We start from the raw sequence: 26,317 nt of genomic DNA on the forward strand, positions 1-26,317 counted from the left end.
GTGCCTTAAATCAGCCCTTCTTACAGACCTTGCTTTTACCTGGCCGTGTAGCATGGCCTAGAGACGGCTCACAAAGTGAGAACCTTCCAATAGTAGTGTCGGCATCAGCCGGGAGTGTAGGAAAGATTCAGAGTCTCAGGTCTTTTCCCGTATGTAACGAATTAGATTGTATTCTTCTAAAAGATGCTCAGTTGATTCATATGGCGCTCAAGTTTGAGAAATACTAGTTCAGTGCAAGGAACAGGAAACCATGGTCTGCAGGTCAAACCTGACCAACTGCCTATTTTTATAAAGAAAGTTTTATTGAAACACAACCATGCCCATTTATGGCTGGTGCTACAGTGGCAGAGGTGAGTAGTCACGACAGGGACTGTATGGCCCATAAAAGCTAAAATATTTTTTTTAATTTAATTTTTTCCATCACTATTTATCCCCTCCATGCCCTCGTTCACTTCCACCACCCTCCTCACCCCCCCGCAATCACCACGCTGTTGTTCGTGTCCACGAGTTCTCTCTCTGTTCTGTTTAAAAGCTAAAATATTACCATTTAACCTTTCATAGAAAAAGTTTGCTAAACCCATAGCTTCTAAAGCAATGTGGATTTTTAATACCTGCTCTTTCATTTACTAGATGAATAACACTGAAGAAATTATGCTTTAGTCTGACCTCTGAAATGAAGGTAATAGTATGTACCTTGCAAGATCACTATGACAGGGAATAAATGATGCAACTCTAGTAAATCATCTGGCATACAGACAGCGTTCAATAAACAGTAGCTATTGTTATTTTTACTAGGCTTAGAATTTAACTTACTTACAAGAATGTGTAATATTCATAGTGAAAGAGGCCTTAATGAAACATTAAGTTAAAAAGCCAGCTGGTGTTTGTTATACAGACGATAGTCTTTGGAGATTTGCTGGGATTTTAAGTGTAGCTGTTGGGCGGGGACAGAATTCGGAGCAATAGTGCAGCTCTAAACCATCATGTCCTGTTGAAATCCAGACGAGGTGTTTTTCTAGACCGGGCGTCCATTGTCACCAACGACAGCTTGCGAGCTAACTCAGCTCCTGCTCTTATATGACTGCGGTGTTAAAATGGTATCTACTTTTGTCAAAAGTTGTGAAACAGAACAAAACATCAGAGACTACATGATAGAGATGGCTGTGGTCCCGAAGCCTAAAATATTTACTATCTGGCTCTTTACAGAAAAAGTGTGTCGACCCCTGTTCTAGGCAAAAGAAAGTTCTTTAAGTTTAACTTTTATACTTTCAGTCTTACCCGATGAAGCACAGAGTTAATCCATGTTTACTTTTTGGAACCTTTTTATTTTAGGGATTCTTACATTTATGAAATGTGTTTTGTTTTCCTTTGCCTACATACAATATATTCTGAACGTCAGTCTCCTTTTTAAGTATCTCAGTTGCCAAGAACCAAAACTGTACATTTTTTCCCAGCCACTGCTGTAAAGATCAAATCCACGGCTGGTAAGTTACTTACCTATTAGGCAAATTGTTTGCATCTAGGTAAGGCTAAAGGATTTTTAAATGGCACTCTTCCTAGTTTTTATTACCTAATTGGTCCTACCTTAGAATTTACCAGACCTAAGAAGGTTGTCAGCGTTTCTAAAGCAACTTATCAATAGACTCAAGAGAAGAAAAGTAAGTAGTCAGGAGAAAAGGCGAAGGAAGGGGACAGCATGGCCCCCTTCGGGACTGCTTTACTATCGCTTCAGCCGCGTCTCCCCAAAGCCCACCTGCTGCCACACTGACCTCTTTCAGTCTCTCAGGGTTTGGGATGTAATTCAATTATGGCTCAAAAGAGGAAACCATGCTTGAGTCTCGGAGGACTAGTTACGATAAATGAATCCACAATCTTTTCCAAGATACCCTCGGGCATTTCAACCACAGGGCTGTCGGGACTTCATTTTCTTCTCAAAGCCTGTGGTTTGTAGCTTATTTGCAAAGATAATTTCCTAAATTAGTTGTTTTTAAATAAATATCTGAAAATTTGGAAGGAATGACATGTAAAGAAACATATATTTCTTAAGACCTACTTTGGATAAATACCACATAAAATATCTGGGATTCTGGAATAGTTTTCCAAATATCTCAATAATGACAACATTTGGTACATAAAGTCTATGGCTTCCAAATGGTATTCTAATCATATATATATAGTAGGCTTGTTTAGAAAATTTCTCCTTGGTTCTTTACAAATTGCCTCATGATACAGGTAAGTTGAGATACAGTTTTGTCCTGAGTACAGTAGTAGAAATAATGAGTGAAATATAGGAAAAGGGAGATTTTGGCTTATGAGAAAGAACTTTTAGAACTGCATTGTCTAGTACAGTAGCTACTAGCCACAGGAGGTTACAGAACACTTAAATGTAGCTAGTCAGACAAAATAGAACTAAACTATTAATATTGTTGAATTTTAATCCATCAGAGTTTTAGTTTAAATGGGTACTCAATTAAGTATTAGAAAATTTTAAGTAGGTTTGCAACAACTTAGGTATGAGTATCTATCTACTCTTTCAACTGTAAATTTTAAGAAATTGAAATACAGATAAAACATTTTAAAAAATGTTAGCTGTCTAAATTGAAATGAGATGGGAGTTAAAAATACAGAATGGAATTAGAAGACTTAGTGTAAAAGAAAATTAAATATAGTAATACATAAAATTAATAATAAATCACGACCAAGTGCTGGTTTTCTCAGGAATGCAAGGTTGTTTCAACATTTAAGAATCAATCAATATAATTTATAACATCAGAAGATTATTGAAAAAAGAAAAGACCTCAATAGATACAGAAAATGCATTTAGCATGCATTCATGATAAAATGTTTCAGCAAAATATGAACAGAAGGGAAATTTCTTGATTTAATAAAGGACATCTATAAAAATTTATAACTCTTATCATACATATTCTGTGAAAGGCCAGAGGAAAAATAATTTAGGCTTCTCAATCAATGGTTGGGTGTGGCTCTGTAACAATGAAACTATTTGGAGACCTGTCAGAGGGCCAGATTTGGCCTCTGAGCCATAGCTTGCCAATTCCTGTCCTATATTTGATTGTTGTGGTAGTTATATGACTGTATGTGTCTGTCAACATTTTAGATCTCTGTACCCTGAAAAAAAGTTTAACCATCAGAAAAAAAATTAACTGTGATTTTTATCTTGAGTGAATGGTTTTCAAAGTATATTGTGTACTTTGTCTTGCTTTGCAATCAAAGAAATTTAAGTGAAGATTTAATCTAGTTAATGTTCTGTAAACCAACCGCAGAAGTTAGTTATATAACAGGAGAGCATTGGCGGCACCCTAAGTGAGCAATGTTAGGGCAACTGTTAAGTAAGCGGCAACATGGGCCATCTTGGGAACATTAGGTGGCCATTGAAATTATATTTGGAGAATATTTAATCAGTCAAATATTCATCTTATGATAAGTGAAAAAAGCAGATATAAAACTATAAACAATTTTGCAAAATCTCAATTTTGCAAAAAAATACTATATGTAATTATAGAGATCTATAGGCAAGAACTCTCTCTGTAGGGAATAGAATTACAGGCAGTTTTAATTTTTTCCCTTGCTTTGCTCTAATTCAGTATTTTACACTGAAAAATTATCAAAGATACTAGAGAATAAGTGGTTTATTAAAGTAAGTATTTAATTCCATTGAATTTTAAAAATTATATTGAGTTATAAATAAAAATAAAACTTAAATCCGCTCAAAAGCCTCATTTTGGATGTGACTGGCATACCCTCACTTCCTGTCACTATTATCTTGGAAGCAGGAAAGTTCACTTATGTATACAAATTAATATACATGCTATTTGCAATTAGACTCACTACCCCAAGTAGGAAAACCTTCTAATTTTTCATTCAAACTGGGACAATTTTGAGAATAAAAGGGGAACTAATAATAATTACTCCAGGACAACAGGTCCAAATCTGAACACGTGGTCACACTCACAGGATTGAGGCCTCATACTGTGAATAAAAAGTTAGCCTTCAGCATTATTTCATTCTGCTGTAAGAGTAAACATTTTGGGGATAGCTGTATAAATGGACTAAGTCACACAATAACATGCACAGACAGCAGATTTGCCAATAATTTGCTCATTCACTAGATTGCAGAATCCAGGTTTGAAAGTCATTCATTCATTCTTGCCCTGGCTGGATTGCTTAGTGGTTAGAGCGCCAGCCTGCGGACTGAAGGGTCCTGGGTTCAATTCCGGCCAAGGGCACGTTCCTCGGTTGCAGGCTCGATCCCTGGCCCTGGTCGGGGCATGTGCTAGAGGCAACCAATTGATGTGTCTCTCTCTCACTGATGTTTCTCTCTCTCTCCCTCTCCCTCTCCCCCCCCTTCCACTCTCTCTGAAAAGCAATGGAAAAAATATCCTCAGGTGATTTTTTTTTTTAATGTTTTTCCTCATTTATTTGTTACTCTTAGAAAATCTCATTTTTGACTGGACTCAGACTCAGAGGTAGAAGCTCTCAGAGGGCACAGCCTGCGTCTTTGGCAGTCTGCTCCTGGCGGTTTTCTTTGGCCTTTTTCATTCTCTTGGTCAAAAGTTTAGCTATCCTGGAGCCTCTTTCTTACTTTTCTTAGTCCGCTGTTTCTTCAGAGTGATAGGCGACGTCTGTGTCACAGGACACGTGGAGTGATGAGACTCTGACTCCTGGGTGCTTCAGTCCAGGTTTCTTACCTTCTCTGTTCAGGGGCTTCCTCACAGCACATTGGTGGACATCACCTTCTTTAGAGAGGCTGAAAAGCTTGCGGACTCCGCTGGCTCTTTTGGGCCCCAGGCGACGAGGCCCAGTAGTATCAGTGAGCCCGGGAATATCTTTCTGCCCTCTTTTTACAATGGCCAAGTTGAGAGCACTGAGACTGGCACCCACAGTGCAGCCCCGCACAGATGTGCGCTTCCTCTCTCCAGCCCTCCTGGGTCCGTATCAGGGATGCCCCTACTCAGCGCAGGCGGACACGACCTTGGGTCAAGGCACCCTGCTTCATGGGGAAGCCTTGTTCGTTGTTCCCACCGCTGACTTGAACCACATACCCCTTCCATTCCTCACCCAGAGGGTCAGCAGCAACTTCTGTGGCCATACGCTTCTCACTTCAGTGAGTTTCTGGCAGCCAGTGGCTGGGAAAGAGATGTTCAGCTTCATCCTGAAGCCACCGACCATCTCCGAGGTGCCACAAAAAAGAGCTTCATTCCTTTTCGATGGACTTGATGTGATGAAAGAGAAAGAAAAGGTGGAAAATCCATCTGTTTCAAAAATGCTTTATACTATGTAGGCTTTTCTGGTGTTTATCAAGTTCCCTTGAAACTGAAAGACAGTGTGTAGTTCATTATATGTTGACCTTCTAACACATTTTATCTTTTGGTTGGTCTCTTAAACAGTAAACGCTAAAACATTTTATGATAATAATTTTCAAATATTAACATCTGATGCCCTAGAGCTGCTGTATTACACATGACATGAAGTTTCACAAAGATCAGTGTGACCAAATAGAAACTCAAATATAATTTAAACAGTTAAGATTTGTAGCAGCCTCTGTAGTTATTGAAAGAAAGAAGATGTCTGGATAGGGGAAGCACTTTTGGAAGGAGATGAGTGTAGTGAATGTTATACAATTTATGAAAAAGGTCACATTTCCTCTTTGTTAAATTACACTCTTATAAAGTGGTGACAAAGGAAAGAAAACCCAAAAATCCATAGAATCATACACTTGCACTTATACACAGTACTTTTGATTCTTGAATTGAACCCAAATCATAACCTTCTAGCAGCTTCCATAGTCACGTGCAGCTACGAACATTTTAAGTGCACTTTGATTTGCTTTAACCAATGTATCTTAAAAGTTATGACCAACAAGCTATTATTAAAATTGCTTTGAATTTTAGAATGAAAATTGGTGGTACTGGGATTAAAGGATAGAGGGAAACTATTGTTTATTCATCTTCTGTGCTATTCCATGGAGTGAGCCAGGCACTCAAAAAGCCTTCTATCTGTTAAACTTCACAAAAATCTGAGAGGCAGCTTTACCAATGAGAAACCTGAGAATTAAAGTATTTAAGTGTTGTTGCTAAGGACTGAGACTAAGTTTCAAGCCTAGGTATACATGTGCTTAATAAAGCATTATATTGTCAGTTATATTAAAGTGTGCATAAATGAATCCATAGGATAAACATAATTCACTTTTTAAATGTCTTATGGGTTCATGTGCCCTTAATTTCTATAAAGATTACCAGGCAGTTAAAAATATAAAATAATTTTCTCATTTTAACATTAGAAATATCTTTCAGTGTAGCTTTGGAAAGAACACTATTCTATCCCCTTTGATAAAGATGTTCCTAACTGAACATTCACTCCAAAGCCCCTATGAAGAATTAAACAGATTTAAAAACCACACCAAGTCATGAAAGCCAATTTGTGTTGCTTTTATCATTCAAAATATAATTTAGTTCTCAAAGGTACACTGAATACTAGCAGAGAGAAGGCTCATGGGGCCAGGACGTCACGGTGTGAGTAGAAAAGGGGGCAGCTTGGTGACAGCAGAGAGTGGTGAGAGGGCACGACTGGATTTGAATCCACATTTTTGCCATAGCCGGTTTTCTGACGTCAAATAAACACCTGATCCTCAGTGGCCTCATTCCTTCCTGTAGATGACTTCTAACTCCCCGCTTCCAGAAAGCCTAAACTTCTAAGGAAGGAAGTCACAAATTAAGATGATAGCCCCTGAAGGAAATAATGACAGTAGTGATGATATTATAATGCTCTCTAAGGTTTCACCCAAGCTTTGAAAGTATAATGTTCTCTCTGAATCGTTCCAGGATTTATTCTGAGAAGGCAACTCGTACTTAGTACTCCAGTCTGTGGTTCTGTCCACTAGAGGACAGCAGTAAATGTGCACAAACGTATATTTTTTAAAAAGTTAGTGTGGCTCACTGAAATAAAAACCTATCTTGCAGAAAAATGTTATCCAAAAAACTCATTAATAAAATACATTTAGGGTCAATATTCTGAGTAAAACCACAAGCATTAGAGGGTTATAGAAATTACTGATCCTGTAAAAATGTAAATACCATAGTCTGTAAATAGACAGTTGCTCTGGGACTAGCTCCCCTGTAAGAAGTTAGCTGTGTTGAGAAAAAGAGGTCGCTTGTACTGGCAGTGAGGTGGTTCCCCGGATAGCTCGGGGCGCTCCCAGCCCACCAGTGAGCTCCAGTCTCCTTGGGGTGTCCTGTGTACCCTTCCGTGTCTCTACAGCACAGCCTTGCACTCTGTGCACAACAAATGTTTAATCAAAGCTGGTTAAACAGCCCTAGGTACTGCTGAACTTAGCTCCCTGCTTTATCACTTCTCAGCTTTTTTATTTGGAGCAAATCACTTCTCTCAGGCTCTGTTGGTGTTGGTTTCTGTGGATTCAAGAATTTCTGAGAACACTTTAAAATCCTAAATTATACATTTAACAATGTCACCTTCCGAGATTTTTTTCTTTCCTATTTTCTTACTGCCCTTTCCTGCCTGAGAATAAGTCAGGCATTCTAATTATGATTTTTAATACAGTTTCATCCCACATTACTTCTTACTGCTCTTTCCTGAGACTAAGTCAGGCCTTTAATTATGACTTTTAACACATTTTCATTTCACATTATTCTTTTTTTGATATAAAGTTTCTGCATAGGTAAAGTGAGTATAGTGGCAGGTAGACTGTGTAAACGTGCATCTTCGGATACTTCTCTTAATCTGAGACTCACTTTCTTCAGTAGTGAATTGGGGATACTATCTGTCTGTCCTACAGTGTTGCCAAAGATAAAGTGAGATATAATATTTAAAGCATCTGGCACAAGGGTAGACATTTGGTTGACTTCTAACAAATATTGGTCTGTACTCTTTTCCCTGGCAGGTTTTATAGTCTGTGACTGTATTATATGTATTTTTTCATTTGTAGGCAGGATTTTATGGGGAATCTTGTTAAAATAGGATGTTTTTAGTATATTATGTGTCATGTTATGTCCTCTATAATATAACTACTAAATATAGAAATGGCTTAGTATTATTAGGACACAGGTAAGTAATAGTTCCCCTTCTAAAAAAAAAGAAAAAGATCTTTGCAGTAGAATTCTAAATTTTCTAAAATAACTGGAACAAATCAACATGTACCCTATATATTGACCAAATTTGATAAAACCATTTTTATTAATGAATCTGTAGTTAAATTAAAAAATGTTCTGAGCTTTTAATTACATGTGATTGAAACAAATTCTTTTCTTTAAAAGCACCGTCACCCTGTAATTTTCTGCACATTTCAGGGTTCATTTTGTTAGGATTAGCACATACTGTCATCCTTGCTCCTGATGTGATGAGATGAGAACAACTCCACTGTCTGAATCATTTACCCATTCGTGACAGTGAAATAAACCCATAGCTAAAATAGAATTAAGAAATTAAGTGTTTTAATTCCAACAAAGGCAAAATGACAGATTGGTTTTGGAATAGCTGTTGACAAGTCATAGATATAATGCCTGTGGCCAATAGAGACATGACATTTTGTTATTTTCTGATTTCATAAGTAAGTGGGGTGTGTGAAAATCCCAGTTCTTCTTGCCCCATCATGAGGAATGAAGAGATGACTGGACGGCCGAGGCTGCTGATCCCTGCTGAGTGCCTCACTTCTGTAGACAGAGTCAAACAGAAGCAACAGGCCCGGCAAGACCATTGTAAGAGGGCATTTACTCAAAGCGCAGAAACATAGATTGTCTTCCTTCACCCCAAAAGTGTTCTGTGTTCCTGGGCTCCCTCTCTCTCTCTTTCTCTCTCTCTCTCACTTTTATTCAAGAATGTGTTCTTCTTAGACATAATTGACTGTAAAACATTTTTCAAGGAAATTTCTTCTTGGGTAAATGCAATCCCACTGTAACAGGGCATGAAGACTGTGTCTGACTTGAACTAAAGAAAGAAGCTTCCTACATACTCTTATGCAAGCCAGGTGGAGAAGCAGAGCTTATGACAAATCTACAGACTTTTGAGAGGCTTGAAATACGAACTAGAACCTGAAAAACCAAAACGTAAAGGCCAAAGTGAGGAATAGCACCTCTCTCATTAGGGCAGGCCTATCACCAGGAATCTAAAACAGACCACAGGATTCCTCTCTTGACAATTCTTTAGTACTTCCAGAGCCAAGTACCTTACAGCCTGGTCTACAAGCTTTCCACAAGTATGCCCTCATCAAACTTTACAACTTGATCTTTGGCATTGCCAGTGCCCCTCCATATCTATATTCCATTCCCACTACCACTCACATTCCTAACACTCCCTTTCCCAGTCCTTAGTTTGGCTGCTTCCTCAGAATATCTCTTCTCCACTTCTGGTGAACTGTGACTCAACCCTCAAGGCTATCTCAGGTGTCAATTCTGAAATCAGTAGCTTTCTTGGAATCTCTTCTCCCAATCCCTAAGCATGATTAAATTCTTCCTTCCTCTGTGTTTCTATAACCCTTGCACTTGCCCGCATATAACACTTGACACATTGTGTTACAAGATATATATGGCATCCCCAGTGCCATTTTTATTGCACTTTCTTGCATGTGTCCATCTACTCTACTAGCCAGTAAGTTATTTTTTTCCCACCCTTACAATTCTGGGCTGGGAATACAAGAGCCATTAAGTAACTTGTGTATACGTGACTATTCTCAATATATTTATTAAAATCCATATGACCCAAGTGCATGAAAGCCTAAAGCCTTCATATGCAAATAAAATGGCTTCTTTCAATCTGTTGTTTTAAGAAAAAGAAGAGAGAACTGTATCACCTTTGGAGATATTTTTTCTCTGAGTATTTGTTTATTTACTGATAAATCATAAAGCATATCAAAATTGAATTTATTTAACACGGAAAAGTAATAAATTCATTTGCTTCCTTCTATTTCACAAGCTAATCATTGAGTTTGCTCTATTTTGAAACTCCTTTTAAAAGAAGTATACATTTACGCCCAGCTAGGCATGACTCAGCGGTTGAGTGTTGACCTAGGGTCGAGGCGATTGGGGTTCGATTCCCGGTCAGGGCACATGCCCGGGTTGCGGGCTCGATCCCCAGTCAGGGGCGTGCAGGAGACAGCCGATCAATGACTCTCTCATCATTGATATTTCTCTCTCTCTCCCTCCCTCCCTCTCCTTTCCTCTCTCTGAAATCAATATATATATATGAAGTATACATTTACACACATATAGTTTGTTGACTCTCAAGTGTTTCTTAGATTTAGGTTCAGCTCACACAAGTGTGGAATTATTAGATATAAACACTGACGATACACCAGGGCATAAGGGAAGCATTTAAGTTAAATTTAAAGTGGTTTGAATGAAAGTCTGCCTTTTATTGGTAGATCATAGATTCACATGAGTTATGAAGTGACATAATTTAATGTTAGAAAATTAATGTACTTTTTCTAACCATAATTAGAATGACATGGAAGTGGAGAAAGTTGGGGAGTACTTAGAGATGAGATTGTTGAGAGAAAGTCAGCTTCGCCAGAGGGTTAGTTCTGGGAGTTAGAATCAGAAAGGAGAAAGTCCCATCTAACAAATAAGTATAGAGATCAGCAATGGGAGGGTTGAGATTTTGATACCACCCTTAGGGAAGATGCTCTATTCTTGCAAAAGAGAGGTATCAGTGTTTTTGGAGAAGTGGTCCCTTCCTTAGGTTCAACAGGAACATCTGACCAGACAAAAAAGGGCCTCCTCAGTCAGTCACTGTTTCAGAAGCAGGAGATACCCATGTGAGGGACTGAATTGGGGCTATGGAGAGCGAATATTTCAGTCAGAAGGAGCCCCAAGAACAGTCTCTTATGATTATCAGTAGTTCATTGTTGCTGGTGGGTGATGCTGAAAGGGCTTGGTTGAGATGAGGCTGGAGAGGCAAAAAGCCAGTCAGTCCCCAAGGACTTGTTGTGCCCCATAAAGGCAAAGGGATTTGGGAGAAATACCTGCAGTGACTCAACTGTGTGGAGAGATGGAATCATCATGAACATGTGCTTTCTTTTTCCCAAAAAGTTAGTGTTACTTTCTGGCTTTCTGTAGGTGTCACATTTGACAAAGAGATAATCATATGGGAGCATTTAACTCTGCTCTCATAAAATTTTATTAAAATGCATATAACATCATTTCATGTTTCCCAGTGTGATAAAGATACAAAGAGCTTCCCTGCCATTGTAAAGCTGTGCCTCATGTACAGTAAGGAGGGAGGGCTTTATAGGGCACACAGATCTATTTCCAAGAAATAAAATTCTGAAACAGGTTTAGACACAAAGTCTTATTGCACAGGTGGCTAAATATACTTGATTATGACAGGTACAGAGATTCATTCCAAGCCAGCAAAGTCTGCCAACTTCAGTACAAGAAAGGCTGGGGGTCGGTTAGCAGTTGGCAGTAATGTTTACAAAATGCATCCCAGTCGGTATAGAAGGCTAGCTTTACCTCGCACTGGTGTTACATGAGAGAATGTGACATACCATTTCTTTCAGTAGCTCCAGTTAAAGCTTTCGGTAATGATAGGTTTCTATTGAAATAATGAGCTTAATCACATTTACTCACTAAAGTCCTACCTATACTTCAAGTCTTATAAGGATCAGAACTATAAGTGGTACAAACAGCAAAAGTAAGATATTTTAATCTATAAATCTATTATCGGGATGTAATTTCTATTCCCCTCATTCAGTTCTTCAAATAGTAAAAACAAATACAGATTCTCAATTTCTTTCCTCCGTGCCTACCTTCTACCCTACAAGCACACACACACACACACACACACACATATATGCACATATATACACACATACAAAGGTGAGGAAAAATAGTCCTCCCAGAAATATTTTTGATGACACATTAAAAAAAGGGAGTGCCTTTGGCTTTTAGACAAACATGCCTTTTCCAGATAATAGATTCTCCCCAGACAGGTTTAGACAAAAAACTCAGCCACCAACTGTTTGTAGTAGGCAAAATTAGGTGTCTGAATATGTAGAATTAAGTGTTACATTGGTATTTTAAAAATTTTAACTTATATATAGTTTTATTATAATCTATTCAGTGTGACAGAAATTTCAATACAAAAATTATAGGGAAACATTGAATAGTCATATAGGAAAATGCATTCTAACGACATAACAATTAACAAGGTGTTTCTCACATCTGGTGTGCACACATACACAAAGACAAAAGCCTGGTGCCATCACATCCCAGGATGGCTCATAAACATTTACCTTACACTGTGAAAATGAGTCTTTGTAACCATGGAAATGGCCTTTGTTCTTCATCCAAAGGGAACACAGGAGATGGTGCAACTATCTATAAAGAACTTTTAAAACTTTAAAAGTATTTTTTTTAATTCAACCCATTGGTAACCTTTCCCCTAACTCGCCTGTGACAACAATCAGTGTGGCTGGGACAGCAGCCGTCCCAGGCTTTCTGCTCACACTCTTGCCCCATCTTTGCTCATCACAGGTGCTGTGTTGGATTGACCACTGTATAAGTGGTCTATTGACATATTGAGGGATAACTTGTCAACTCTACAGAAATTGTAAACGTGAAACAAAAAAATAAATTGCAGTGGTTACCATGTCTAGAGCCCTAGTAAAGTACTTATTCATCTTCTAATACACCTCGTTTTCTTTGGAGAAACATCTTATCTTTGCATTTCAGGCCTTGTGGTTTGGATGGGGTTTTCCTTTGCCCCAGTTTCAGGGGTGAGCCGTGGTTGCTTTCAGCCAATCAGCATTTCACATCCCTCTGACTAGAGCAATTGATCTGAGGATTTGCTTGTGAACCCATTTGGGCAGTGAGCAAGCCCAGTACTTTTGTTAATCTGTTAGCAGAGATGAGTTCCATTTTGTAGACCTGAAGCTGAAAAAGTATAAATCCAGAAGCTGCAATAGCCATCTAGAAACCAAGAGGGGAAAGCACTGAAGACAGGGCACTGAGAAGAGCCAAGTTCAGGGATGTAGAGAATCAGGCCTTGGTGACTTCTCTGGAGCCCCCCAATCAAGACCCATCTAAAGCCAGCCTTACTCTTAGATTTCTCATTACAGGACTCGACCGATTCCTTATATGTTTAGGCCAGTTTGGCTGGGTTTTAAGTAACTTTCTATGGAAAGAATCCTGTCTAATGAAGCATGTCCCCTTATCATTGAAGCACCAGCTTAGACGTTTATGTTCTTAGTTGTGTCTCCATAGGAAGGGTGACAGCAAGTAAAAGCATGTCCTGACATCTGTCAATGATGTCAGAAAATGAGATCTCATTTTCCTTGATGTGTGTGATTATATATATATATATATATATACATATATATATATAATTATAATATATTACATATATGTATATATCCTATGAGTGCCTGTGTATATGTGTGTATGTGTATATGTATATATATATATATATCTATCTCATATATCAAAACAGAGTTCTTTTAATAAATAAATGTCTGATCATTTAAACAAGGAAATGGAGATTGGGGTTGTAAATTTTCCTCCCAACAATCCACTGAGCATGAAAGTGCAACCATGTGTCTTTCATGGGGAAAATAAGCCATAGGATGATCTGAATCTAGTATCTTAAGGATTAAGCAGTGTCAGGAGAGGAAGGCTGTTCTGATTAATAGAGACCCCTCTAGTGGCCATAAACAAGTCCACAGAGGGAATGAAAATCCTATTTTCTCATGGGTACTGCTCAAGCATTTTGCCTCTTTTCATTCTCTGCAGCAGCAGTTGTCTCATTGTGTCCAAGGGAGTTCAAATAAAGTTGGATGATGGAGCATTGCAGCCTGTAGGCAAGCAGCCCCCTTGTGCGTTGGATAGTTTGGGAGCTGACAGGCCTAATGTGGCTCATAATACACCAGAGAAGAGACGGGGCCAGTGCAACATTTACTGCGCATATTCAGTGGCGCTATGAAAATCCACTGAAGGAAACGTGACACCTCGTTACGTCCCGGCAGCAGGGCCTGGGAGAAACAGTGTCAGTTACGCCGTGTTTCACTGTGCGAATATGAAGCTTGTTTCCAAGATCCTCTCAGTGCCTATTCACCAGCACGAAGGGCACAAGTACTCAAAGGCACTCTACATTTTATATTTGCACAAAATGTTCCAATATGTTGGCCATAAATCATAGCAATTAAACCTAGATAGTGAAAAGCAATAATAAAGAAATAATAAAAAGTAGATAATGATGTATTTCAGCATTCTTCCCTGCATCAGATTGTGTGACAGAAAGTATCATAAATCACTGAAAAGTATTCTAGTGTCCTTGGAAATCTATTCACAATTAATTATTGAACTTTCTAGAATAGAAACTAAATAGAATGAAAGAAAATAAGCAAATAATAATAAATATGTACCCATCTGTTTTAAAGATAATCTTGAGTGTCTGAAAGTAGAATAAATATTAATTAATCAGAATCAAAAACAAACTTAAGGCTAACTCAAGGCAATATAGATATAAAAATGGTATGGTTCTGATAACAGGTTGGCAGACTTGGCCCTTTCAGTCCCTGCGTTAATACTACAGCAAAGACAAGTCTGACTTACAGGATCTTTAAGAGAGTTGATCCATATTTCTCACAGCCTAGCACGAGCTGCCCTGCAGTTTTACTAACTCAAAGGATGAATAATTTGACAAAGAATAGTGAGACAATGACATAGAAATCGCTTTTAAAATCTTCATTGCAACATTTCCCCTTCTTTTCACAATCGAATGCTTCACACCACGAAAGATATTGTGGGGCAAGGTGTCAGCTGGCCTATGGTAACCTTTCCTTCTAACTTGGAAATTTTTGCATTTGGATGTCTCTTCCTATCTTCTTTCTATGAGCTACTGGCATCTTAAGACATTTAACATCACATCAAAACTGGGGCACTAGCTTTCGGTACAAAGGATATTATATAGGTCTTTCTAATTCTAAACATCAATAGATCAAAAAATACTAACACTGCATAATTCTGCAAACAAAAAAAAATTGGAAATAGGAGCAGCATTAACCAGATACAGGCTATCTCTGTTAGTTCCTAATAGATAAAGAAATTCAAGATGTCAAATGACTACAGGATAAGATAAGATAGGATGAGATCAGAACAAAAACAACTGCTTCAGTGGGGAGTCCATGATAGTCCTCTCAATTTTGATGTTTACAAATATGAAAACTGAAAGTCAGAGCTTAAAACAACTTGTCCAAGTTGCATAGCTGAGAAATGGAGAAATTGGGATTCCAACCTGGGGAATTTGACTCCAGAGCTCTCCCATTTAACTCATTCCTTAGCACAGCAAAACACAATACAAGTATGTCTTCAGGTGATGCTCTAACTCATTAGAAAAAATTATTGACCAAAATTTTTAAAAGCAATTAGATTTGACACTTCTGAACAGATTTACATGAGCTTCTGTTTCACAATCGTTCTGTTCTTTATTATTGTCATATTCTCTTTAGAAGATTTTTTATGCTATTTAAATTTGCACAGCAAAAATGCATCCATTTGTCACCATATCCTTCAGTATATCGTTTGTTGCACAAATATTTGTGGAGTGGCTTCAGTGTGACCAGGAACTCCTGCAGATGCTGTGGATACACCAGGGAACAAAACAGTGCACCAACCCTGACCTCATGAAGCTTCATTCTAGTGTGGAAGACAGGAAATAAACCTGAAAAAGAACTACATTTTACAGTATATAGTATAGACAGAAGATAATGAAAAATAAAACATGGCAAGTAGGGTTGAGCTGCTGGGGTAGGGGACTCATTTATTTAAATTTATTGAATTAATATTTAAGGTGGATAGTGACATTTCAGCAAAGGCTTGACAGAAGTGAGGAAAGGAAACACAAGTGTATCTTACATTTTGCAGATGTAAGAACCATTACAGAGATAGGAAACAATAGGCAAAGATTCTGAAGTAGAAATGTGCCCAGTGTGCTTGAAGACTAGGCAGAAGGGCTGTGTGTCCAGGGCAGAGTACACAAGGGGCACAGTAGTAGGTGATGGGATTAGATAGGTGCTGGGTGAAGTCTTATAGGTCCTTGTAAGGGTTTACATTTTTAGTGTATGTGAAACCAGCCACCAAGGAGTTTTTTGTGCACGAGAGTGACATGACCTAACTTAGTGTTTCGACAGTTTCACTCTGGCTGTATTGTGAAGAGACTGCGAGAAGGAAAAGGCAGAAGCAGGGGTATTCATTATTGCCATAGTCCAGGTGAGAGCTGATGCTGATTTGGATCACGGTGGTGCCAGTGGAGATGGTGACAATGATACAGTTCTAGACATGTCTAGAAGGTAGAGCCAATAAGGATTCTAATGCCTGACACAAAAGACGAAAGAGAAAGAAAGAGACAAGAGTTAGTACAAGGTATACGGCCTGAGCAATGCAAGTTTGGATTGTCATTTACTGGGATGTTAAGGCTCTAGGTGGAGCGAGTTTGAGAACAGTAGTGTGATTCTGGAGCTCAGAGAGATCTTGACCAAGATGCCCATTTAGGAGGTGCCTGTTTAAAACCATAGGACTGGACACATAATGGCAAATAGATAAACACAATTTCTAGATGAGCCATTTGCCAGACTGAGCATCTGGAGAAATTCCTCTGGGCGTAGAACACCTGAAGTGTTCGATAAAATATAATGAAGTTTAGATAAATCAGTCTGAACTCTGGTAATAAGAAACAGTCAGAATCCAGACAAAGAATAAAGAGCGATTGCACAGTGGTAAGCCAAATTCAGAGTTTGTTTTGATCTGAGGGCATCTGTCAATTCCTGTTGACTCAGTGCCTGGGTTTTAACTGGCCACACATGGTCAAGACTAGAAATTAAGCTTTGAGCCCCCAAAGTAGGGTGGTCGAATCAGAGATATTTTAGTAAAGCAGAAAACATCAAATTACAACTTTCTTAGAGAGTGTGTTAAGTTAAATCCACCCACCGCTGGGAAAGAGGTAGTCCTAGACTTGGGACTGGGTGGGGGCATGTACTTGCTTAAGTGAGCCAGGGGACAGAATTACTGCTACCTGGGTGGTCCATGAAAACCCTCGGTCTGAAAATTGTTTCTAACATAGTCTTAGGTTGTTGGGGATATCAGGGATAAAGGAAATCAAAAGCAATTCCTCTCTGGAGGAGAGTTAAACAAGTTATCTGTCCTGAAAAGTCAGCTCTGAACTTTTACAAATCAGGTTGCAAGAGCACATGACAAGCATTATCTGCAGGCCAAACATTTTCTGAGCCCTCAAGCCTGGCTGCCTGGGCTGGCTGGGTGCGTGTTGGTAACAGCCCTTCCCTGGGCATGGACAGGCTGTTCCAGGAGCTTAGACCCAAGGTCCCGTAGAGGCCACCTCCTCTGTGACTTTGCATTGGCTCACTCATTTCTGCTTTGAAGTATCCTAGTGCCTGTGTTCTCATTCCGTGGGGATTTTGTCCAGTTCCCAGTTCCCACCTTGACCTCAGCACAGGTCCAGAATTCTTGGCTCTCACTTGTCTGGGCAGAGATATCCAACAGGGAGAGTAATATGAAGCTCAAACTTTTTTAAGAAGTCACATCGATAGAAATGGTGCTCAAAAATTCAACATCCAAACATGAACATATCTTACAAAGGGAAGAAGTCTGTGCCAAAATGTTAAATTATCTTAAAAAGGCTGTTCCAGGGTGGAAAAGAAAGATGTTGTGACAGCTGAGCTTCAAAGTTCTTTCCAAGTTTGAAAGCATTTAATTCTAGTATTTCTCACAAGAATGTTTGCTTCAGCATAGGGATCACATGAGGCAGGCTCACTTAATGGTATATGTATATATATGTATAATAATATATATATTATTCTCTCTGATGAAGAAAATATGGAATAATAAAAGGTGCTTTTCCAGAATTTGGCCACGCCCTTTCTCTTCTGGGTCTAGGAGGCTCCCTTGCTTTGTGAAGTCATTAAGGGACTTTGTGTTTTTGTGCTGAGACCTGGAGCTACAGTAGAAAAGACAATGATAAGATCCTTCACTTGTTTTGGGGTATATCCCTTGAGCCCCCAGATTCTTACAGCTCCTCATCTTGCTCTCCGCCCCCCCCCCCCCCCGATCACAAGGCTTACATCACCTCCTTAAATATACACACCAAGCGCTGTTTCCCCCCAAGCCCTCTGCACAGCGATTCCCTCCCTTGTAATGCTCTTCCTTGGCTAGGGTCTTCTCCCTCAGGAGACAGGCACTGCTGGCAACCCTATCAAAACTAGGGTTCCTGGACCCCCTTATACCACATTTTTCTTAGCCACTTGTTTGTTTCTTTTATGAAATGTATCGCCTTTCCAATGACTTTCTGTATGTGTGGATTTACTATTGTTCTCTCGTCTTTCATTGGAATGTAAGGCCTTCACTGGAATGATATGCCTATCATTTTTACTAATGTATCCCCAGTGCTGAGCACAGTTCTTAGACGACGATAGGCGCTCAGGTATTTGATAAATATTAATGTGAATAAATAAGGGAATGAGTGGAACGCCTGGGAAAAACTTTGGGGGTGAGGAGTTCTAGGCTACAAGTGGGTATTAGAGCCAGAACACGTGTTGTTCAGCAAAAATAATGGCTCTAAATTCATGCCAGAGGAGAGAAGGTATCCAGACAACACAAAGCAGTTTGGAGCTCGCTAGAAAAGCAACCTCTGATTAGAATCTGGGAAATGCTACTGAAGGGGAAAACAGACCTTGCACACAGATAACCCCGTCAAGTTACTTAGTTACGTAAATATAAGTTTAATGATGACATGTTATTTGAAGTAAATTCTATTATTCAGAAGGTTAATGGCAGCATGACACAAGCCGAAGATGTAAAAAATAAGTTAGAGTTAAAAATCACCAAGGTGTATGACAATGAAAGAGACGCTGAAGAGAGGCAGTAAAAAATCCTTTCTGGTAAGGGATTTGAAAGGTGCTGTGTAGAATGCCACGAAAAGGGCCGTGGCTGAAGCACTAAAAACATGATTATGACAAGCAAGGGAAATGTCCCCTGAGAGATATGAGAAGTGGTTGCACAAGTCGCGAGCTTGAGTAGGAATTAGAAGCTAATGACTTCTTTCATAATTCCCTAGTTCAAATAGCAACAAAATCATTAAAAAGTGTTTAATGACCATAGCACATATTTCAGATCATATACCTGACTGTATATGTTTTATTAAAGTACAAAAAAAGTGCAGGCGAGAAGGATTAATAATGTGGGTGGTACAATCCCCCCGGCCAGGAGAGCTAAGAGGGGGACACGGGTGAGAGATGGAATATTGGATGTTGGCTTTAGGCATGGAAACCATGGGTAATTTTTCCTCTAGGAGCGGATTAGGCTCTGGAAACAGACAGACAGACAGACAGCAGGGAAGGCCAATCAAACGACAAAACAGTTGTAATTCTTGGAGATGGGAGTCTGAATCCAGCCCCTCCTCGATCCCTCACTTCCCTGATTTTCAGTCACTTGCCAGTGTCATGGGCACATAAAGAAGTAAAGCCCAGTCACCCCTCACAAGAAGGCAAAATGCATATGACCAAGCCTGTGTGAGAGTCAGTACCTTGATCAAAATGTAATTAAATTGTGTATAAGCTATAATGAAAACTTGAAAGACTTGAGTCAAATACATCTACTCTAAAACTGGGGGAGATTGTTACTGTTTACCAGGTAAGGCTTTTCGAAGGTCAGACTTCTGCGGAATTTGAAGAGAAAATGGCCTACACTACACTGATATGTCTGTCCTCCAGCTCTAGGCAAAGGCGATCTCAAGGGCTATTCTTTAAACCTGAAAAATGTTCTGAGGGAGATCCCATTAAGGTTTTATTGAAGAATTGAATCTCACAAGCTTAAAATTTAAACAGTAGCCATCATACAATGAAAGGAAGGTATGAGGTTGGATATCTACTTACAAGCCTCCTCAATGGATAACTGGAAGGGTCTCGCCAAACCTATAGCTCTTCAACATATCTATACCCAATGATGCTTCATTTACCCATTTACCAGTACTGCCAGGAAATTGTCTCACACAGATAAATTCCCCGCGTAACTGAAACACCACAGTGCGCAGCCAGGAGAGGGTGCTGAGCTCCGTCACTCCCCCGCCCTCTCGGGATGAGTCAAGGCCATCACAATGCATTGTCCTTGGTAAACGCCTGCGATTCTACGGAGGTGAGAAGTCCAAAAAGATTTTCCCCAGAACAAATGGATCCAACTTGCTGCACTTCTGTAGTTCTATCAAATTTGAGAAGCTCTTGGTCCTGTTCCTTTGGCATTTGTTTCTCTCCTCCTGTGTTCTTGTTTCTAATTTATTGACTTCTTACCTCCACTTTGAATGCTTTAGCTCTTCTTTGGCTTTACGGTAACTGTTTCACAAAGGCATTCATCACTCAAGGGTGCTTTTTGTTTAATTCCAAATTTGTTGTGGGGATCTAAATGGTTGAAAATGCATGAAATCTCACACATTAATCTTTTATAGCGAGTAACTTGAAAAATAAGATAAGCGTTAGTATTATTTACAGTTCAACACGTAGACATTCGAGTTTAAGAATAGAAATATGACTATTTATGAGAGATACTGGTTAGAGTATTCTACAAACAAATGCAATCTTGTATTCCCAGGCTACGGGGCAGTGTACGACTACAAGCAGATGCCTACTTTATACCTTCTCCCATGTGCATTTCTTTTCTGCAAAGCTTTGCCTATTACTCTGAAGCCAGTATTATACATATCACATTATATCAGGGGCCTTAATATCCATGTTGAGTTATGCATGATACACATCACTGAATTCTAAAATGTAAAAAGGATTTGGAACAGATTCATCTGAACAACAGATCTAATTTTAAAATTAAGCTTAGGCTTTATAATTTGTTATAGGTGGTTTTTGGTGCTTGTTTCACTCTCCCTTGCATAACCCTAGCCTGCCATCTGTTCTTTCAAGGAATATAGAAGGGAAAACAACAGCCAGACCTGAGTATCCTACTGCTCTAGGCTTTCCAACTGTCTACATAGATTAAGACCTCAGTGAGGAGAAATGCAGACTGTGTGCAGAAAAACAAATTTAATCCAAACCCCGAGCCAGGAGCAGTGCCCTGCAGTTAACCTAGAGAATTATGCACGGTGGGAGATCCAGCCCTTTCGTGTTTCTGGTTGGCTCTCTTTTAATGACCCCACCCTTCTCTTACACTCTGTGTTTATTATCCCACTTGTCCTTTTCATGATAGTTCAACTTGTCTAACCAAATATTCTAAATATGTATTTCTTCCATATATGCATTCCTTTCTCCAAAGAGAACAGAAGCTCTGAAAAGACTTCTATGGAAGAAAGCATATTCGGAAAGGTGCTTTTAACTGTATCATTAATCTTCCCCAAATTTGTATGGATTGAAAAATAGGCAGAGGGACCCTGAAGCAAAAAGTGTAATTTCTTTTTGTAAATCCTCACCTATGGACATGCTTTTATTGATTTTTTTTTTTTTTTTTTTTAGAGAGAGAGAGGAAGGGAGAGAGAGAAACATCAATATGAGAGAGTGAAACATGGATGGGTTGCCTCCCCCATGCACCCCAACCAGGGATCGAACCCTCAACCTGGGTATGTCCCTTGATAGGGAATGGGACCCAAGACCCTTCAGTGTAAGTGATGATGCTCCAACCGACTGAGCCACACTGGCCAGGGCAAAAAGTGTCATTTCTTCTCATCTTCCCTCAGCAGTGTACGTGGTATCCAGAAAAGAAAATGATTACACATCTTTAATTTTATATATTTTCCAAGAGGTATGCAACAGTCACTTTGCCTTAGGTAAAACTACTTAAAACATGGAAATAAACCAAAAGCACAGATATACCAGTACCTAAATGCTTCAGTTGTCTATAAAGTCAGATATCTGGCAGAGCACTCATTGAGAAAGTAGTAGAGAGACATGTAGTACATACAAAAGCCTTCTCAGGAGTCTGCTTTACTTCAGCTAATGCAACTTAATTAGGAAGGACCTTAGTTTAATTTGTTTTTATTGACTATTTTACTTATTATGCTTATAAGTAAATGCTTTTCATATCATAAATAAAAACTTTCCAAATATTTTTCCTTTTATCAATTTGTTTGGAAGTATTTTTTTAAATTTCAGAAGTTTTATACTTTTTTATTGTCAAAACTATTATTATTTTTTTTACTTTATTACTGTTTTGGGTGTTATGCTCAGAATGGCTAATCTCTCACCAATATTATATAACTACTCTTCTATTTCCTTTATGAGTTTATTTTTTACATTGAACGTTAAAATTCATCTGAAATTTATTTTAATATATTTTTATTGATTTCAGAGAGAGGAAGGGAGAGGGAGAGAGATAGAAACATCAATAATGAGAGAGTCACTGATCGGCTGCCTCCTGCACGCCCCTGACTGGGAATCAAGCCCACAACCCAGGCATGTGCCCTGACCGGGAATCGAACCACGATCTCTTGGATCCTAGGTCCATGTTCAATCGCTGAGCTATGCCTGGCCAAGCTGAAATTTATTTTAATGCATAGTATGATATAAGGATTGTATATTTCCCATGTATTAACACACACACACACACACACACACACACACACAGAAACAAACACCCACAAACAAAAGAATTTTAGAGCATGTTGCATCCTCTTGGTTGGGGACTTAGTATTAATTCTTGTGGAGTGAATCAGGAGGTTAAAAAATTAAAATAGATCAATAATCTTTCTTTTAAAATTAGGAGAACTTTTCCTAATATGGTGTCATTCTTTTCCTGAAGTTAGAAATATATTTATTAAAATTCTTACTGTGTGCCAATTTTGACCAGGAATTAAGCACCGGGAATAACTAGATTACACAGGTGCAGTATCTACCCTCAAGCTCACAGTGTAGTTGAGGAGTTGGGCAGATACCCCCAGAACACTATGGTAAAGGCTCTGCCTAAGTCACCTTCTTAGCAGTGATGGTCCCCAAAGGAGGGGATATTTGAGCTGCGTCACGGAGGATGAATTAGGGATTCACCAAGAAGACAGAGGCAGAAGGCATTCCAGGTCGAGGAGCAGCAATTGGCAGGATGCACATATGAAGTATGCCAGCGCATTAAAAAATTATGAGAAGTAAGCTATAATTCAAATAAAGGTGCCAGAAAAGATACTGTGCTTGGAAAGATCGATCTTTTGGCTATACAGAGGAAGTATTAGAAGACAGAAGAAGCTGGAGCTTATTGGTTGAGAATTATTTTAATAAGCCAGGTGAAATATGGTGAGTGTCTGAACTGAAGTCATAGCAATAGAGATAGAGAAGTGAAGTGGATGGAAAAGAGAAGTACTCAGACTCCCAGGATTTTTGTTGGGCAGTCTAAGTAGATGGTAGTGCTAAAGCCAGGATATAAGTTATAAGAGGCCCAGTAAGTTTGGGAGATCATTGACCTCTGCAGATACCAAGTTTCAGTCACCTAAAGACAGTGCAATCAACTGTTGGTTATTGATAGCTGGAGTATAAGAGAGATACCTTAGCTGAAATTAAGTCTTTGGGAGTCATGGATTGGTAGATAGAGAATTATGAACTCAAATGTCTACATAGTAGAGTTGCTAGGTAGAGGAAGTAAATGAGTGAAGTAGATGATAAGGAATGCTGGTGACTGTCATAAGCTGGAGAGACCATGCCCCATCTAAGGGGGGCAGATGCTACTCAGCTCCAATCACTATTGATGGGGGACTGTAAGCCCAATGCCTTCAGTTTCTTTCTTATTTTTAAGAGAAACTAGAAACCTAGACTTTAATATGAACTCTCCCAATCTCTAGTTTAAGATTTTTTAAAAAAGTGATTTTTGAGTCAAAAGCCACATCAAGTTGATGGATACCTCTGTCATAGATAATCATACAAGTTGTAAACCTGAATGAAATTTCTAAGAAAAATATAGTCTAAAGTGAGAAAAGAAAAACTCAGAATGAAACTCATAAAAACTTGAGTCTGAAGAGAGACCCTTAAACCAGATGCTGCACAGTGTAACTCACATTTTAATTGGTGGGAGGGTAAAAATAGCGTTTTATTTTGCAACATAAAGGTGTGTCCCATTAAAAATCCATGACTGCTGATTTCAAATAAGTCCTCAATCCCACTACTTTTCTTTTATCACCTCACTCTCCTCCATGCCTGTCATCATTTCAAATCTTCAGTGTCTTAAAACTCTGACCCTCACCACTCACCCCAACCATCCCTTCTTTCAGCTGGTCACCCCAATTGTGCTTTTTATAGAAAAATAGAAACTACCCAACAGGAATTTCTCAGACCCCTGATGCTAAGCATATGATACTGTCTTCTGCGTCTCTGTCTTCTTCCCCTCTCTCCAGCTTCTCAAGAATCGTACCCCCCTCAGTGTCTTCTCTCAATTATATAGTCAGACACCCCATCTGAATCTTTCCCTAGGTTTTTAAATAGGTTCAAGCCTCTTCCATGAACGAGAATCGGAAAACAAAACCACCACTCCCAGTCCCACAAGTTACTCCGCCTTTCTCTTTCTTCCTCCGCTTTCACAAAGTTCTTGAAAGAATTGTATACACGCCCTGTCTCCAGTGCCTTTTCTCCCTCACTCCTCAGACTATCTGATCTAGCTTCTGTTTCAAGCCCCTACCAGACTCTCTCTTGTTAAGGTCACCATGCTACTAAATCCATTGAAGGTTTCCAGCCCTCACCTTCCTTGTCCTCTTTGCATCATTCGACCCCACTAGCCACTCCACTCTTCATGACCTTGGCTTCTGTGACAACTAGCCCTCGTGGGCTTCCTCCTGCCCCTTCTTTAGATCACATTTTATTCTTCACTCCCGCTGGGAACCCTGCCTTTACTGGTTCAAATATCACTATTATACGCTCTCTGCGGGCAATAAAACTCTCCTTTGTAACAATTTTCACTGTGAAATGTTATATTTGTCTGGGTGCTCTTCCCACTTGTAAGCCAAAGAAGGGCAGCAGGTATGCTTGTCTCCCCATCATCACATGCACTGTGCCAGGTTGAAGGCCTGATGGCTCAGTAATAATCTGCCTAGTGGATAAGTGACTAATGAATATAATAACTGACAATGAATGAATTTAAAGCCTGGAACTAAAGAAAATAGAGGCTGTATCACTTGCCTACTGCCTGAGGATACAATTAATAAATAGGTTTGTTTCATATTATTTCATATTTGGATCATTTAATTTTAGCTTTTTATTAATTAACACTGCCTCCCCCCCCCCCCCCCATATTTCAGAAATGTATCTAAGCAAGGTTGTTTCAATCTATTTAATTTTTGGATCATTTTTATTTTTATGTTTTATTCTTCAACCCACACTAAATAGTTAACCTCTAAATAGAGTGACATGAAAATGCATAAGACTGTCTCTACTCTTAAAGGAATAATTCTTTTCTTCTTTATATATAAAAACTTAAATTGGGAACAAAATTTAAATATCAGGTTATTTAAACAGCTACAAATGCAGAGAGAATAGTTATAAGAGGCTGAAGTCTTAAAAAGCTCATTGAAATTATACTTTAAAAAACCTTCTATTTCACTGAAAATATTTTTACAATCATGAAATATGTTCATATAAAGGATGTGTATCTAAAGAAATACATAAAAGATGTATATTTAGAAACTGGGACGAACAGTTTCAGTTTGAGTGATGGACCATATATTATTGCTTATGATCACCAGCTATATTCATTCAACAAGCCCTTATTGAGCACTTGCCATTAGCCAAGGTAAGCCAGGCGGCCTTCATGACCATCTGGATGTGGGAGTGGAAAAGACTGAAGGGCACAGAAGTTTCTATATGTGTTGACTTCAGGAGGGACGAATAGGCATTCTTTCTGAAAGTTCTGAATTTGGGCCACCAGTGTGTAACTAAGTTAAAACATGTTGAAAATATGCCTATAGTGAGAAGTGGAGAGTTCTTGCTGATAAATATCATTTTGGTAGTAACTGATGCATCAGTGATGGCTGAAGGTCAAGGGGTAGTCAACAATGTTGGATGTCACAGAGGGGTCAAGTCACATAATAGGTGAAAAAGGCCTGTGGATTTTTTAATTAATTGTAAATTATACTCTATGAGAGTCTAGTAGATGGATTTGGAATTACAAAACAGAATTTTTCTCTGAACTGAAGGTATCAAAGCAATTCGATCCATGTTAGACAGCCATGTGTTCAAATCCCAGGTCTGTCCCCTTTTATATGTGACATTAGTCAAATTACTTAACCTCTCGAAGCCTCAGGGTTTCCAATCTGTAAACTATCCCCTGCCTTTCAATGTTTAGGGGATAGTTAAATAAGATGCTTAGTCCAATAA

At 38.9% G+C, this 26,317-nt stretch overlaps 1 pseudogene; it reads right to left on the reverse strand.

The window, feature by feature from the left end:
- Positions 1-4,459: 4,459 nt before the first annotated feature.
- Positions 4,460-5,172, reverse strand: LOC107544710 (small ribosomal subunit protein eS6 pseudogene; annotated as a pseudogene).
- Positions 5,173-26,317: the final 21,145 nt, after the last annotated feature.

This window comes from Miniopterus natalensis, chromosome 6, assembly GCF_054644295.1.
Source record: "Miniopterus natalensis isolate mMinNat1 chromosome 6, mMinNat1.hap1, whole genome shotgun sequence".
Lineage (NCBI taxonomy): Eukaryota > Metazoa > Chordata > Mammalia > Chiroptera > Miniopteridae > Miniopterus > Miniopterus natalensis.